This window comes from Stegostoma tigrinum, chromosome 22 (assembly GCF_030684315.1).
Source record: "Stegostoma tigrinum isolate sSteTig4 chromosome 22, sSteTig4.hap1, whole genome shotgun sequence".
Taxonomy (NCBI): domain Eukaryota; kingdom Metazoa; phylum Chordata; class Chondrichthyes; order Orectolobiformes; family Stegostomatidae; genus Stegostoma; species Stegostoma tigrinum.
In genome coordinates, this window is record NC_081375.1 from 27,831,252 (window position 1) to 27,846,554 (window position 15,303).

The 15,303-nt window shown below is 39.7% G+C and overlaps 1 protein-coding gene across 1 annotated transcript in view; it reads left to right on the plus strand.

Annotated features, from left to right (window-relative positions):
- Positions 1 to 243: 243 nt before the first annotated feature.
- Positions 244 to 15,303, plus strand: part of c1qtnf1 (C1q and TNF related 1) — a 36,856-nt gene continuing 21,796 nt past the window's right edge. Inside the window, exon 1 of the mRNA XM_048555129.2 lies at positions 244 to 446. The gene's annotated coding sequence lies outside the window, so the exon portion shown is untranslated. The remainder of the gene's footprint in view (positions 447 to 15,303) is intronic.

The window sequence follows — 15,303 nt, forward strand, 5'->3', positions numbered from 1 at the left end:
CATTGTTTCTTCCCTACATTTTTATTAACACCTATTGCACCATTCCTCTCAAGTTAACTAAGTTTCCTGTTTAGGATTCTTGTTTTCATGCTACTTTAGTAGATAATACATGTTCCTGTCTGACATTACATCCCCATGACACATTTTCCACTCTATTAATCTCTCTCTTTTTTTGCGTCTGTTGATCTTCTGTAATCTGATGGTACCCTCCTCCCTGCTGTCAATCTGGAAAGTGCAAACAGATGGTATGCATTGAAGAGGATTTGAAGAATTGCACAAGTCTCAGTTTCAGCCTCTGTAATCTGGAATCTGCTTCAGAATCCCAGGTCTTTGAGCCAGCAAGGAGTCTGGGGACAAAAAGCTGAGATGTAACAACACAACATTTAGAGGAAGTTTTGTTTCGGAGGAAGAAGAAACGCCTTTTCACTCCGAGGATTGATACTGCGGTAAGCAATGCTCTGTAAACTTCTGAAAATATTAGTCTTTAGAGGCTTTACATAAATGTGTAACAACATTTCAGTAACATTTCTTTTATATTACATTACCCAATCCAAGCAAGTTTGCAGCCAGGTCTGTCGCTATTTCCTAATAGCAGACTAGTAGCTGAGCTCTGCAAAGTTAACTCTGTAAAATTATATCATACTATGTCAATTTGTAGTTTAAAAGGTTATTCATTTTCTTAGTTAGTTGCAACTTGATAGTTGGAACATAAATATTTGAATAATGTACCACATTATTAGTTGTGACTGTATGTGATTTTAAACTATCTAAAGTGGAAGGAAGTGTTTGCTGGTAGATGCTTACTAAAAAGAAGGCATTTTGCATTATATTCTGTGATTACATTGGCACAGGATCAAATGGCGGCTTTTAGAAAAACATGCAAATCCATTATCTCAAGAATTATTATTTCTTAAAATGTAGTGATTAAAGAGGTTTCATTCGAAACAAATTAACCTTAAACATGCCAGAGTAGCAAATGGAGATACTGAAATGCCAATGGTTGCAGTTCCTTAGTGCAGCATGATTTCGGCGATAAATATACATTAAGCATTTTCAAAGATGTGCAAAAATAGAACTCTTGTCAAAAGTACAGATGGATAGTATGACTGTTTTTGTATTGGTTATCTTTTAAAGTAGCCTGACAGAATTTTGGCTTTGTTTCGAAAGCTGATAAAGCCATTAGGAGGTGTTTTTTGCAATGGAAATAAAGATTTGCTTAGCTCGTTCAATGTACCTGTCGAATGCGAAAGTACTTTTAAATTACAACCATGACTAATGACTTTGGGCTGTACATGGTCTGATTTATGAGATTGGAGCACTATGCCTTTCAAGATCCTGCTGGTCTCTGTGTCTGATTTAATGCAGTCTTTTGTAATTGTACACATTTTTAAACTTCTGTGAAATGAACTTTGGTTTCACAGAGATGATACAGCTCAAATAACATGAAATGCAGTGAAGGAAAGGAACTGAATTCCGAACATTCTTTCACAATGTCAAAAATGCAGTGCTTTCCAATACAGATTTGTTGAGTAAAAGAGACCATTATCGTAGGAGAATTCTCAGGGATCCACAGATTGAGGAATATAGCTTAACATTAATTATCAGTGATTTCTCGTGTGTCATTCAAAGCCAATACATCTGTTCACTTCCACTTATATATTCGCTATTCAATACAGACTGTTTTCTGTGATGACATTTTTAATGGTGTGAAATCAGAAATGACACGTTTCAACAAATATTTATACTATTACAGTGCCTGCTTATAAACAAACCAAGGAAAGACTGTGTTTTGGAATCAAGACAATGGCTGACTTGGTGGGAATTGTCTGGGAAGTTTAGACTTCCAGTGGGCAATTCCTCAGCTCTTCAGGATCCTGCCCAAAAGCTTTTGCCTCTGAACTAGAATCAGGGACTTCAGATTGTTCTGCAATTCTTACCAGATTAGTTACCATAAAAATGTAAGACAGATTAAAACTTAGCTACAGAAGGGGCAAACCGCAATCTCTTATATTAAGCCTTCTTTACTGCTAAATCAACTTCCTGACCAAAACCCCTGATGCTCCACCTAACTCCACATCTGTGTGGTCCACATTTCTGGGACAGCAATGTTCTGAAGGTCTGGAAGGAATGGAGAGAAGCCTTGTTTTGGACAAAAGTTCAAGAGGAGCAATTCAAAGATGATTTCTGCTCCTCAGAACATCAGTTTCATTCATTCTTAACGAATGTAGATTACTCTTTACTTCAACCTCACATCAACTGGGGCAGCCGAAGTTGCAGAGATCGCAGTCAAAATTCCTAAATAAACATGAACACAGTGATAGAACTAATAGCTATGCTGTGGTTGTTCATAATTTTGTGAAGTTTTTACACAATTGAGCATGCATTCATCCCTTTTTAATTATTCTCTTCTGATATACGTCTGCCTGTTATAAACTACACCTTTCCTGCAGATAATCTGAAGGGAAAAACAAGGATTATTTTTATCAGTCAGTGTTTCAACTGAGGGTGGTCACTCTTTCAAAGTGTAATATGGCTCAAAGTCTTCTTAAAATAGAGTCTACACAACAGAGATTGAAACCCAGCAGCAGCAGTAATGTTGTTAATTTGCTGTGATCATAGAACATACATAGAACATAGAACATTACAGCACAGTACAGGTCCTTTGGCCCTCGATGTTGTGCCGACCTGTCATACCGATCTCAAGTCCATCTAACCTACACTATTCCATGTACGTCCATATGCTTATCCAATGACGACTTAAATGTACCTAAAGTTGGCGAATCTACTACCGTTGCAGGCAAAGCGTTCCATTCCCTTACTACCCTGATCAGGTAGCTTGTAAATCTCAGAGAGTAAGCCAAAATCTATCCCACATAGGGATGATCATGATCATCATAGATCATAGAATCCCTTTGGCCCAACAAGTCCACACCGACCCTCAGAGCATCCCAAACAGACCCATCCACCTATAACCCACCTAATCTACACATCCCTGAATACTACGGCAATTTAGCATGGCCAATCCATCCAGCCTGCACATCTTTGGACTGTGGGAGGAAACCGGAGCACCCGGAGGAAACCCACGCAGACACAGGGAGAATGTGCAAACTCCACACAGACAGTTACCGAAGGGTGGAATCGAACCTGGGTCCCTGGCGCTGTGAGGCAACAGTGTTAACCACTGAGTCACTGTACCACCAACAATCTGATCTGGTCCACCCATGCCAGCGCTAAAATTAAGAAAGCACTCAACGCCTCTGGTTCTTCAGAAGGCTGAGGAAATTGGACATGTCCACAAGGCCTTTCACCAATTTTTATAGATGCACTGTAGAAAGTATCCTATCTGGATGCATCACAGCATGGTATGGTAACTGTTCTGCCCAAGGCTGCAGGATATTACAAAGAGTTGTGAATGCAGTCCAGTCCATGGCACAAACCAGCCTTCCTGCCATTGGCTTAGGCTACACTTCCAGCTGCTTCAGGAAAGCAGCCAACGTAATCAAAGACCCCTCCCACCCTTGTTAGAATCTCTTCCACCCTTCTCTATCGGGCAGAAGATATAAAAGCTTGAAAACATGTACCAACACAATAAAGCACAGCTTCTTCCCTGCTGTTATCAGTCATTTGAATAGACCTCTGATATATTAGAGTTGATTTTTCCCTGTATGTGCTCTATAAGATTATGAATTGGGGGAGGCAATGGCCTAGTGGTGTTATTTCTAAATCATTCGTCCAATTGGTGGAATTTGCATTCAATACAAGAAATGTCTGGCATTAGGAACCCTACTGATGACCATGAAACCACTGTCAATTGTCATTCGATACCCATCTGGCTCACGAATGTCCTTTAGGAAGGGAAATCTGTCATTCTCACTTGGTCTGGCCTACATGTGACTACAGACCCACAGCAATGTGGTTAACTCTCGACTGCCCTCTGGGCAATTTGAAATGGGCAATGAACACTGGCCTAGCCAGTGATGTCCACATCCTGCAAATAAATAATAATAATCATGTTTGGCATTCTGTCCTATTACCATGATGTATTTGTGGAAGGTATGATTTGCCTGTACAGGACGCAGAACGATGCTTTTCATGGTATCTTGGTACATGTGGCAATAATAAATCAAATCAAATCAAATAGTCTGATTTCCACCAGGATGGAATTAAAATGCTATTTTAAAACCATACCCAGGAATTTCTTATGATCCTGAAAAAACAGGAATCCCCAATAACTCCCAGTCAGCTTAAAGTTTTTGAGAAGCTTTGTAGCTCGTGTTGTGGATGAGGTTGTAGGCTTGCTCACCGAGCCGGTGTGTTTGATTACAGATATTTCGTCACCCTGCTCGGTAACATTGTGAGTGCACTTCCGGTGAAGTGTTGGCGCTCTGTCCCACTTGTTATTTATATGCCTCGGTTTGCTGGGGTAGTTGGCATTTCTTCTGGTTTTGTTCTACAGTGGTTTGTATATTGGTCCAGTTCAACGTGTTTGTTAATGGAATTCTGGTTGGAATGTCAGGTCTCCAGGAATTCCGTGGCATGTCTCTATTTGGATCGTGCTATTTTGGATGTGTTGTCCCAGTTGAATTCGTGTCCTTCTTTGTCCGTCTGTATTGAGATGAGTGAGAATTGGTTGTGTTTTTTGGTGGCTAGTTGGTGTTTGTATATCTATATTGTCAGTTTTCTCCCAGCAGAAACCCATAAATGGAGCTGCATCAGGACACTATTCAAACAAGCCACAACACACTGCAGCAACCCGGAATTGTGCAAAGCAGAACAGAAGCACTTGTGTGGAGTTTTTAAAAGGAATGGATACCCAAAAAGCACAACCTGCTGTTACCTGCATAACAGACTGCAACAAGAATATACAACATGGCCAGACACACTAGTCACCCTACATCAGAGACATGACAGAGATGACCACAAGACTGCTCAAACCCTGGGTTGCCCACAAACCAACAACCATCCTGCGACAGCTACTGGTGAATGCAAAGGATCCCGTACCTACGACCAATAAAACTAATGTAGTATACAAAATACCATGCAAGGACAGTGAGAAACATTATATAGGTGAACCAGAAGAAAACGGACAGTAAGGGCAAAACTGGAAGAAAACTGACAATAAAGACTCACGAACGTCAACTAGTCACCAAGAGACACAACCAATTCTCACTGATCTCAATACACATGGGCAAAGCAGGACATGAATTCGCCTGGAACAACACATCAATAATAGCACAAGTTGAACAGAAAAATGCCAGGAAATTCCTGGACGTCTGGCATTCCAACCGGAACGCCATCAACAAACACATTGATCCGGACCTGTTATACAAACTGTCAGACTGATGACTGAAGAACAGAACCGGAAGTGATGCCAACCATCTCTGAAACCCAAGGCATCAAAATAGCAAGTGAGACAGAGCACTGGAGGCACACTGACAATGTTACCTAAGAGGGTGACAAAGCCGCTGCAATCAAACACACTGTCTCAGTGAGCATATCTACAACCTTTCAGTCAGATTCTCAGTGATCAGTTTTCACAGAAACTCAGAAAAATAAACAAAATAAAGAACTGTTCTGGTGAATTGTCAAAGGACTCAAAATGTCAACTCAGTTTTTCTCTCTACAGATGCTGCCACAGCTGTTGTGTTTCTCCTGAGCTCTCTGTTTTTGCCTTAGAAAAGTGAACTTCTCGCATGCTTTGTAATCTCTTTATTACTAGCTTGAACTGCAACAAAATCTTTGTAACCTTTAAATGATATCTTGGTGACAATTTGTTCTGTGGGCATCCATGCAAACTAGGCTAATTAGAAAATAGACCTTCTGCTATAAATAAAAAGCCTTTTTATGTTCTCACTTTTATATATCTTGAAATGCGTTGACACGACCATCATTTCTCTACCTGTTGATGTTCAATGACATGTTCTGACATGTTCAATGTCAGAATCATTCTCAGATACTTAGAGAGCTACTGCTGACATTAAGATTTTAGCATTACTGCCACAGTCCAGCATCGATAGCTGCGAGGGGTCTCGCATCATTTTGGCCTTGAATTAATAGCAATATAAAACAATGGGCTGTATTTTCTGTGGTTTGGCAACTTTATGCCACTCTGGTCCTTTTTATTTACAAGAGAGGGCAGCTACACATTTCTGAGAACTGTTTCTGCTAAAGTGTCCCTCAGCAATGTGGTTGACTCTCAAATACCCTCTGAAATGGCCTGGCAAGTCACTTAGTTGTATCAATCACTACGAAGTCTCAACAAAGAACTGAAATTGGACAGTTTCACCAAGCATTGACCTAGGCATCAGATAAGACAACAGCAGAAAAGGCTGGGGGTCACACTGGGATCACTTGTCTTTCTCAAGTGACTTAAACTAGCCCCTCGATAGGGATTTGTCTGATTACCAGCAAGCTGTGTTTTCAACATTCTCTAATGCAGCAGTGAGCAAAGATGCAAGGATAGTCCCATGCACTTTAGTATGATTTAGAATTGATGACTGTGTGTTTCACCTGTAGATTAAATTGCTTGCTGACTGTGCAAGCACACTAAGCCACATCGACGCAATGCTTTTCACATCTGTTTCTCACATCGTGTTAATTTTAATATTTATTAATGCGGTGCTCAACAGGGATTGACAAATTCTGTGGATTAATTTATTCAAATAGTAAAACACATTACAAGATAGCATTCCAAAAGTCAACTGATTCTTTTGTATGCCAGCGTAGATGCAAAACTGACTAACAGTGAGCAAACGTCGTAACATTGTACGCACACCACAGATGGAAACATTGAAGGTGAATTCTCTTAATGGTAAAGTACACATTCAATATTAATGACCAGATAATGAGTGATGTTAGGTTTGAGGGCTAAATACTGGCTGACATACCAGCAGGAACTCTACTGCACTTCTTTGACAAAATAACTCGGCATCTGTTACATCCAGATAGGACCTCAGTTTTACATCATATATGAAAAATGATTCCTTAATAATGCCTCAGTCCCTCAGTACTCCTCTGGAATGAATTCACAATCTTTTGAGTCAAAGGAAGTAAAACAGTACCCCTGAGTCATTGCTAACAGCAATAGTGAGCAATGACCTGTTTGTTGTATAAGATAATTGTCCTAAAAACTTTGACGCTGGAAGCTTTAGAAAAGCTCTATCCACAGATGTATAAATAACTACCTGTAGGAGCAGTGAGTCAGTTCTGGTTTGATGTTAGTTGTTTGTCACTTCTACAGTCTAGAACTTTATAGCATCCATCGAGTTACTATCACTTGGCAGATAGCAATGTTGCTTGGCTGGTGTCAACATGATGAACCAAACACAAGTTAATGTGAAAACCGAAATAAATGCAGATGCTGTAAATCTGAAACAAGTTTTGAAGAAAGATCACTGGACCTGAAATGTTAACTCTGATTTCTCTTCACAGCTGCTGCCAGACCTGTTGAGCTTTTCTAGCACCTTCTGTTTTTGTTTCTGAAGAAGGATCACTGGATTTGAAATGTTAACTCTGCTTTCTCTCTGCAGATGCTGCAAGACCTGCTGAGTTTCTTCAGTAATAAAGAAAACAGAACTGTTGAGTTTCAATGATTATTAGTATCTTGTTTTGCATTAGTATTTACATGTTAGATCAATCAAGATTATTACATTTACAAATATAAAACATTGCTGATGTTGGAAGCCTGAAATAAAAGCAGAAAATGTTGGAAATACTTAACAGGTCAAGTGGGACCTGTGGAACGAGAAACAAAAACAATATTTCATTTTGATGACTTTCCATCAGAACTGGAGAACATCAGAAATGCAACAGGTTTTGAGTAAAACAGAAGTACATAGGGATAAGGGAATGAGGTATAAATGAAAGGGAGAGGATGCAAGTTAGGAGACATTAAATGACAAATGGATGATAGGGCACAACAAAAAGAGATTGAAATGAGATTGGCAAAGAAGCAAAATCTGTGTTTAGAGGATTTTTAAATGGGAATAGCAGACTCTTTACTAAAGTTATCTGAAAGAATGGGGGCATTAATGATGATCAGAAATTGTTGAACTCGTTTTTGAGACTGCAGGCTGTAAGACATCAATCTGTTCTATTCCATTTCCCATCCTTCTGCTTTTATCCCTTTCTCCTCCTTCCATATTCTCACTTTTCACCTTCCACCCCAGCAACCTCCACATTCAACAAAGCCTCCTACACCTTTGGTCTGATGGTACCACCAAAAACGTATTACCTTGCTCTTTCCTGATTATGAATGGATCGTTCCTTCCCCAAACCTGGATCCACTCCCCAGTCACCCAGTAGATATACCTACTCTCCTCCCCTTCCCACAGCTCTTTTCCATGAAATTATCAAAGATGTGGCATCTCCCCTTTTACCTCTTCTGTTCTAATTTCCTATGGATCAAAAAATACCTTTGAGATAAACCAGGCGCTTCTATCTATTTACTTTACTGCATTCACTGCTCACAGCTGTCTCCTCTACACCGGGGAGATCAAACATCGATTTGATCACCGTTTGCTAAACACCTCTTACAGGTTACAAATTTAATGTAAAGCTTCTGGGCATTCTGTCCTTGTAATAAAAACCGAAAGAACTGTGGATGCTGTAAATCAGGAACAAAAAAAGAAGTTGCTGGAAAAGCTCAGCAGGTCTGGCAGCATCTGTGAAGAAAATATCAGAGTTAACATTTTGGGGTCTGGTGACAGGTTCTGCGGAAGGGTCACTGGACCTGAAACATTAACTCTGATCTTTTCTTCACCGATGTTGCCAGACCTGCTGAACTTTTCCAGCAACTTCTGTTTTCGTTCCTGTCACTTTAATACTTTGCATTGCTTATGGTCTGACTTTTCTTTCCTCTCAGATTCTTACGCTGTCTCAGTGAAGCTCAAAATAAGCTCAAAGAACAGCATGTCATCCACCAGACTGGTATTTTACAACTCTCTGTACTCAACATTAAGATCAACAATTTCAGATCGTTACCCCTGCTTCCATTTTTGGGACAGCAGCAGCTGGCAATAATTCTGCTGTTCCCATTTACACATCTTATAGGTCCAGTTTTTGTTTCTTTACCTATCTCATTACCATCTCATTTTGCCTTGCAACATGATCCTATCTTTGATTTTGTCTCTCCAGCTTACCTTTTTCTCTTTCTTCCGTCCTCCCTTTCCTCATCCCTATTCCTTGATTAAGCCTGTTGCATTGCTTACATTCTCCTGTATTGACCGTAGGTCAAAATGAAACTCCATTTCTTTCTCCACAGATGCTGCCCAAAGTATTTTAGACACCTGAATGTGACAATCTCATGAACTTCCAGCTGAAATCTTATAAGAACTTTGTGGGAGATCAAGCTTTGGGCATGGTATTCTGCATTTTGTTTGCTTGCATCAGGGCCATTACATAGATCTTCCAAAAATGGGCAGTCTGCTTTACAGGTGAGACCCCTGGTGCAGCAAGAGGATGTATCCAGAGACCAGGATGTACAGAGGTCCATTAGAGTGCTTTGTATGGCTTGCTAGACGATGGCAGAAAAGGAGGGATAATGGGAGAACTGAGTATAAATTGTTAGTAAGTTTATGGCTTCTGTCTTATTACATTAGAAAATTGCATGTTTAAAAATATATACTTCATTTTGTTAATTTTAAAACATTGTTTCAGAAAATTCAGAAACAGATTTTTAAAAACTTTCTATCAAATTTTGAAGACTACAATTCATATTTATGGAACTGGTTTTTGGATGCTTGGTAGTGGGTCCTAAAGATGCCTTGACTACTGTCAAAAGCATTATTATTATCACAGGGCAACTATACTTCTCTAGAGCTCCCAAAGGGAATCCACGTCTGTTTCATGACAACAGAAGAAAAATATAAAATAATGAATTCTTGACAATGAGCAATGTGCTTTCCAATTTGAAGATGCCATCTTAAAAATATTAATGGTCCCCTGGCATCATAACACAAATGGGACATGTCCCGTTATATTATAGACTGCAGATCACAAAGTCAAGGACTAATCTTGCAAGATCTGAGTCACCACAACTGGTGAAGCTGGCTAATGCTCTGTTTCACTGAAGCTATTTTGACTTGGGTGACAGTGTAAAACAAGTTCTACTGGAAAGCCTGAGGAACACCTGCCCAGATTTTAAGTCAACAGGAAAGATCGTTAAGCTGTGATTGAATATTATTGTGTTTATATCATCCCCAAATTTTCCCATCCCACCAAGATATTCTAGTAATCCTTTTGATATCAAAAATGCTAACATCATGACCTTAACAATTATCGTTTGCAATACCTGAGTATGAAAATTTAATGATTCATGCATCTTTCTTGATGTTACAGAGATTACGGCTTGTTCAAGATAATGGGTGACAGTAATTTTTTTCATGTTTGTTACCAAATGATATAAATATGTCACCACCATACATATATTAAAAGGTTTCAAAATGAGAACAAATCCTAGAAACCCAATAGCCCAAGGATCTGACTCATTGCTTGAACAGAAACAGATATTTCTGAATTCCCAAAGAAGTTTCGTAATATTGAACTGATTTGTGAATGCAAGTCATATGAGTGAGAATGATATATATTCAAAATGAAGCTCTGAAAAACGTACCACATTTTTCTTGTTTCCACCTCTCCCACCGACCGCACCCCTCCCCCCCCCACCAAAGACCTCATGCTGTATGATGAATAAATGTATATTGGGTGAAAAAATGGATCATTGAAGTATCAAAAAACCTCACAAAAACCTGACAGGAAAGGCAGATCAGCTGTGGCTAATGAACCATAGACAAGGAAAAATGAACAGATGTAGCACACTTTGTCAGAATGCTTTTGAGAACATCCCACACAGGAGCTGTTAAACAGAAGTAGAGCATATGAGACTGGTAATATACTAGTATGGATTAGGAATTTGTTAATAATCAGAAATCAGAGAGTAGGAATCAAAGGGTCATTCTCAGATTGGTGGGTACTACTTTGATCATCAGTGCCTGGGCCCCAGCTATCCACAACCTCTATAGATAATTTGGATATGGGTAACAAGCCTAATAATATTTACAAATTTACTGATGATGCAAAACTAGGTGGGAACGTGAATAGGATTAATGGCGCCTTCAGGAAGAGTCGGGCAGGCTAAATGAATGGGCAAGAATATTGCAGATGGAATATAAATGTGAAATCGAATACTTTGATAGCAAAAAAGAAAACAGAAAGGCTGACAATCTTTTAAATGGTGAGAGGTTGGAAATTATTGATCTGTGAATGGACCTGGGTTTCCTTGGTCGTTACTCACTAAAAGTTAGTGACACAATTAAATCTGAAACTAGGGTCCTGAATTTAAGGAAAACTAACTTTGATGGCATGAGGCATGCATCCGCTAGAATAAACTGGCCAAGAATACCTAAAGGGCTGACAGTGTATAGGCAATGGCAGACATTTAAAGAACACATTGGTGAACTTCAATAATTGTACATCCCTGTCTGGTATAAGAGTAAAACAGGGAATGTGGCTCAACCGTGGCTATGAGTGAAGTGAGAAACAATGTTAAAGCCAAAGAGGACACATATAAATTGGCTCGATAAAGCAGCAAACCTGAGAACTGGGAGCAACCTAAAATTCAGCATAGGCGGACAAAGTGTTGAATTCAGAAAGGGAAAATAGAATATGAAAGTAAGCTTGCAGAAAACATAAAAACTGACTGCAAAAGCTTCTATAGATATGTGTACAGAAAAAGACTGGTGAAGACAAATGTAGGTCCCTTGCAGTTAGAATCAGGTGAGTTCATTATGGACCAAGAGATGACAGACCATTCGAACAAATATTTTGGGATCTATCTTCACTAAGAAGAACACAAATAAGGAAATGCTCAGGGACAGACGGCCAAGCATGAAAAAATAACTGAATATATCCTTATTAGTCAGGAAATGGTTTTGGGGAAATTGATGGGATTAAAACCAATAAGTCCCGGGGCCTGATGCTCTGCATCCCAGAGTACTTGAGGAAGTTGACCTGAAAATAACAGAAGACTTTGGAAGAGTCCCAATAGACTAGAGGGTAGCTAATATAACTCCGTTCTTTAAAAAAGAAGGGAGTGAGAAAATGGGGAAAATATAGGCAGGTTAGCCTGACATCGGTAATGGAAAAATGCTGGAGTCAATTATTAAGGATGTAATAACTGAGTATTTGGAAAGTGGTGACAGAATCAGATGCAGTCAGCATGGGTTCACTGAAGGGAAATCATGCTTGACAAATCTGGTATTTGAGGATGTGACCAGCAGGACGGACAAGGGTGAATCAGTAGATTTTGTGTCCCTGGACTTTCATAAAGCTTTTAACAAGGTTCCAGACATGAGATTAGTAAGGAAAATTAAGGCTCATGTTATCGAAGGTAACATGGATAGAGAACTGGTTTGCAGACAATAAGCAGAAAATAAACGGGACCATTTTCAAAGTGGCAGGAAACGACGAGTGAGTTGCTGCAGGATTCAGTGCCAGGACCCCAACTGTTCACAATACACATTAACGATTTGAATGAAGGAATTGAATGCCGTATCTCCAAATTTGCAGATGACATTAAGCTGTGTGCTGAGAGGCAGACACAGAGGCTGCAGGATGACTCAGACAGATTGGCTGAGAGGACAAACACTTGGCAAATGCAATATAATGTAGATAAATGTGATGTTATCCGCTTTGGTCACAAAAACAGGAAGGCAGGTTATTATCTGAATGGTGGTAGTTTATGAAAAAGCGAGGTGCCACGAGACCTGGGTGCCATGGTGGAACAGTTGCTGAAGGTTGGCATGCAGGTGCTGCAGGCAGTGAGGAAAGCTAATGGCATACGAGAGGATTTGAGTTTCAGAGTAAGGATGTCTTGCTGCAGTTGTACAGGGCCTTGGTGAGACCACACCTTGAGATATGTGTGCAGTTTTGGTCTCCTAATCTGAGGAAGTCCATTGATGGAGTCCAACAACGGTTCACCAGACTGATTCCTGGGATGGCAGGACTGACATCAGGATAGTCAGGATAAAGATTGGATCAACTGGGTTTGTCTTCACTAGAATTTTGAAGAAAGAGTGGGGGTCTCATAGAAACATATAAATCTTGATGGGACTAGGCAGGCTAGATGCAGGAAGAATGCTCCCAATGTTGGGGAAGTCCAGAACTAGGGGTCACAGTCTAAGAATAAGGGGTAAGCCATTCAGGACTGAGATGAGGAAGAATTTCTTCACTCAGAGAGTTGTGAACCTTGTGGAATTCTCTCCCACAGGAAGCTGTTGGGGCCAGTCCATTAGACATATTCAAGAGGGAGCTGGACATTGCCCTTGCAGTTAAAGGGATCATAGGGTATGGGGAGAGGGTGGGAGTGGGATGGTGAGATTGTATGATCAACCATGATTGTATTGAAATGTGATGCAGGCTCGAAGGGCCGAATGGCCTACTGCTGCACCTATTTTCTATGTTCAATGGTTCTACCAAGCAGATGAAGCAAGTAATTAGACAGGCAAGTGATTTAACTTGTCAGAGGACGTAGTGAACTGAATAAAACAAAGAACCATGAATGTTCGCGATCTGAAACAAATAAAAACAGAAATTGCTGAAGAAACTCAGCAGGTCTGACAGCATCTATGGAGAGAAGAAAAAGTCCTACGACCCTTCTTCAGTGTAGTGAAGACTTTTTAATCATTCATTATATGCGAATATCCATATTTTCAGACTAGCTTTTGTATATTTTGCAATACATGTTACTTGGGGATCTTAATGGGTTAATTTGGGGTGTGCACTTATGCAGTTTTCTCAGAATTTTCATGTTCTGAGAAAACTTGTATGCTGCATAGTTCTTGGGTTTGCACATTACATAACTTAGCTCCCCAGCTTGTTTCTCTCTTATCCCTTATTTTGATGGAAGATTAAGGGTCTTAGTGTTGTTTTTATCTGGTAGTTCACAATCTTAAACTTGTCCATTAAATTTTGGTAATGTTTCTGCTTATCGTAGTGTTTAAGTAACAAACATCTGCAAAAAAAAATTGCCAAACAGAAGCTTCACCATTTGACTGCTGTAAACCAACATTGGACGCAGTGTTTGTTTTTAGTCATGAGTATCTCATTTTTGATAGCATTTTGTTTAAGAATACTATGTGTGGCTCTGATTGCCCTGAAAAAGGAAAGATATTACTAAACTGGAAAGTGTTCAGGAAAGATTTACCAGGATTTAGCTGGGAATGGAGGGTTTGAGATATAAAAATAAATTCGAAAAAATGGGACTTTTTCACTGGAGCGTAAGAGGTTAAGGTGTGACCTTTTTCAGGTTTATAAAGCCATGAAGGGCATAGATAAAGTGAATGACAAGGGTCTTTCCCCTAGAATGGGGGAATTCAAAGCTGGGGGCATAGTCTTAAGGTGAGAGTAGAAGAGTTAGAAAAGGACATGAGGCGCAACTTTTTTCAACAGAGAATAGTTTGTGTGTGGAATGAACTACCAGTGAAATTGATTGTTCACAGCTGCAGTTGTGACTAGGAAATGTTTAGACGGATATGGGCCAAGCACAGGCAGGTGGGAGTGATTTAGTTTGGGATTATGGTCTGCATGATCTGGTTGGAGCGAAGGGCATGTTTCCATGCTCTATGACTGTATGACTCTAAGTGCATTCTGTTTTATAATGATATTTCCTATTTTCTTACTTTTCTGTCTGCCATCTCTTGAAGGCACTGACTTATTGCTGGCAACATTTCCCTTAATTTCATGTGCAAGTAACTATAATTCTTGTGTGAGGGTCTGTGAATATGGATATTTGCATATAATGAATGATTAAAAAGTCTTCACTACACTGAAGAAGGGTCGTAGGACTTTTTCTTCTCTCCATAGATGCTGCCAGACCTGCTGAGTTTCTTCAGCAATTTCTGTTTTTATTTGTTTCAGATCGCGAACATTCAAGGTTCTTTGTTTTATTCAGTTCACTACGCCCTCTGACAAGTTAAATGGGAAAGTGATCCCAGAGTTCTGGAATAGTGAATGGTTTTATTGCCCTGGGCAGCTAAGATGGAGAAGAGATTTACCCTTGCTCATGTCACTCTATCCTGTGACCAATTTTAATGGGAAAACATAAATAATATTATTGCCATTTTTGTAGGTATGGAATCTTACACATTGGAGTAAAACACTTTCAATTTGCCTAATTATTGTTCTACTTTTCCTTCAGGGAAGTTTGCTGATTGTAGTCCTGCTCCTTGCTTACTTGTGCTGTAATAGTAATGCCTTGTGTCTGGTAGAAGTTTGGATCTCTGGGTAAAAATTCAATATGCTGCA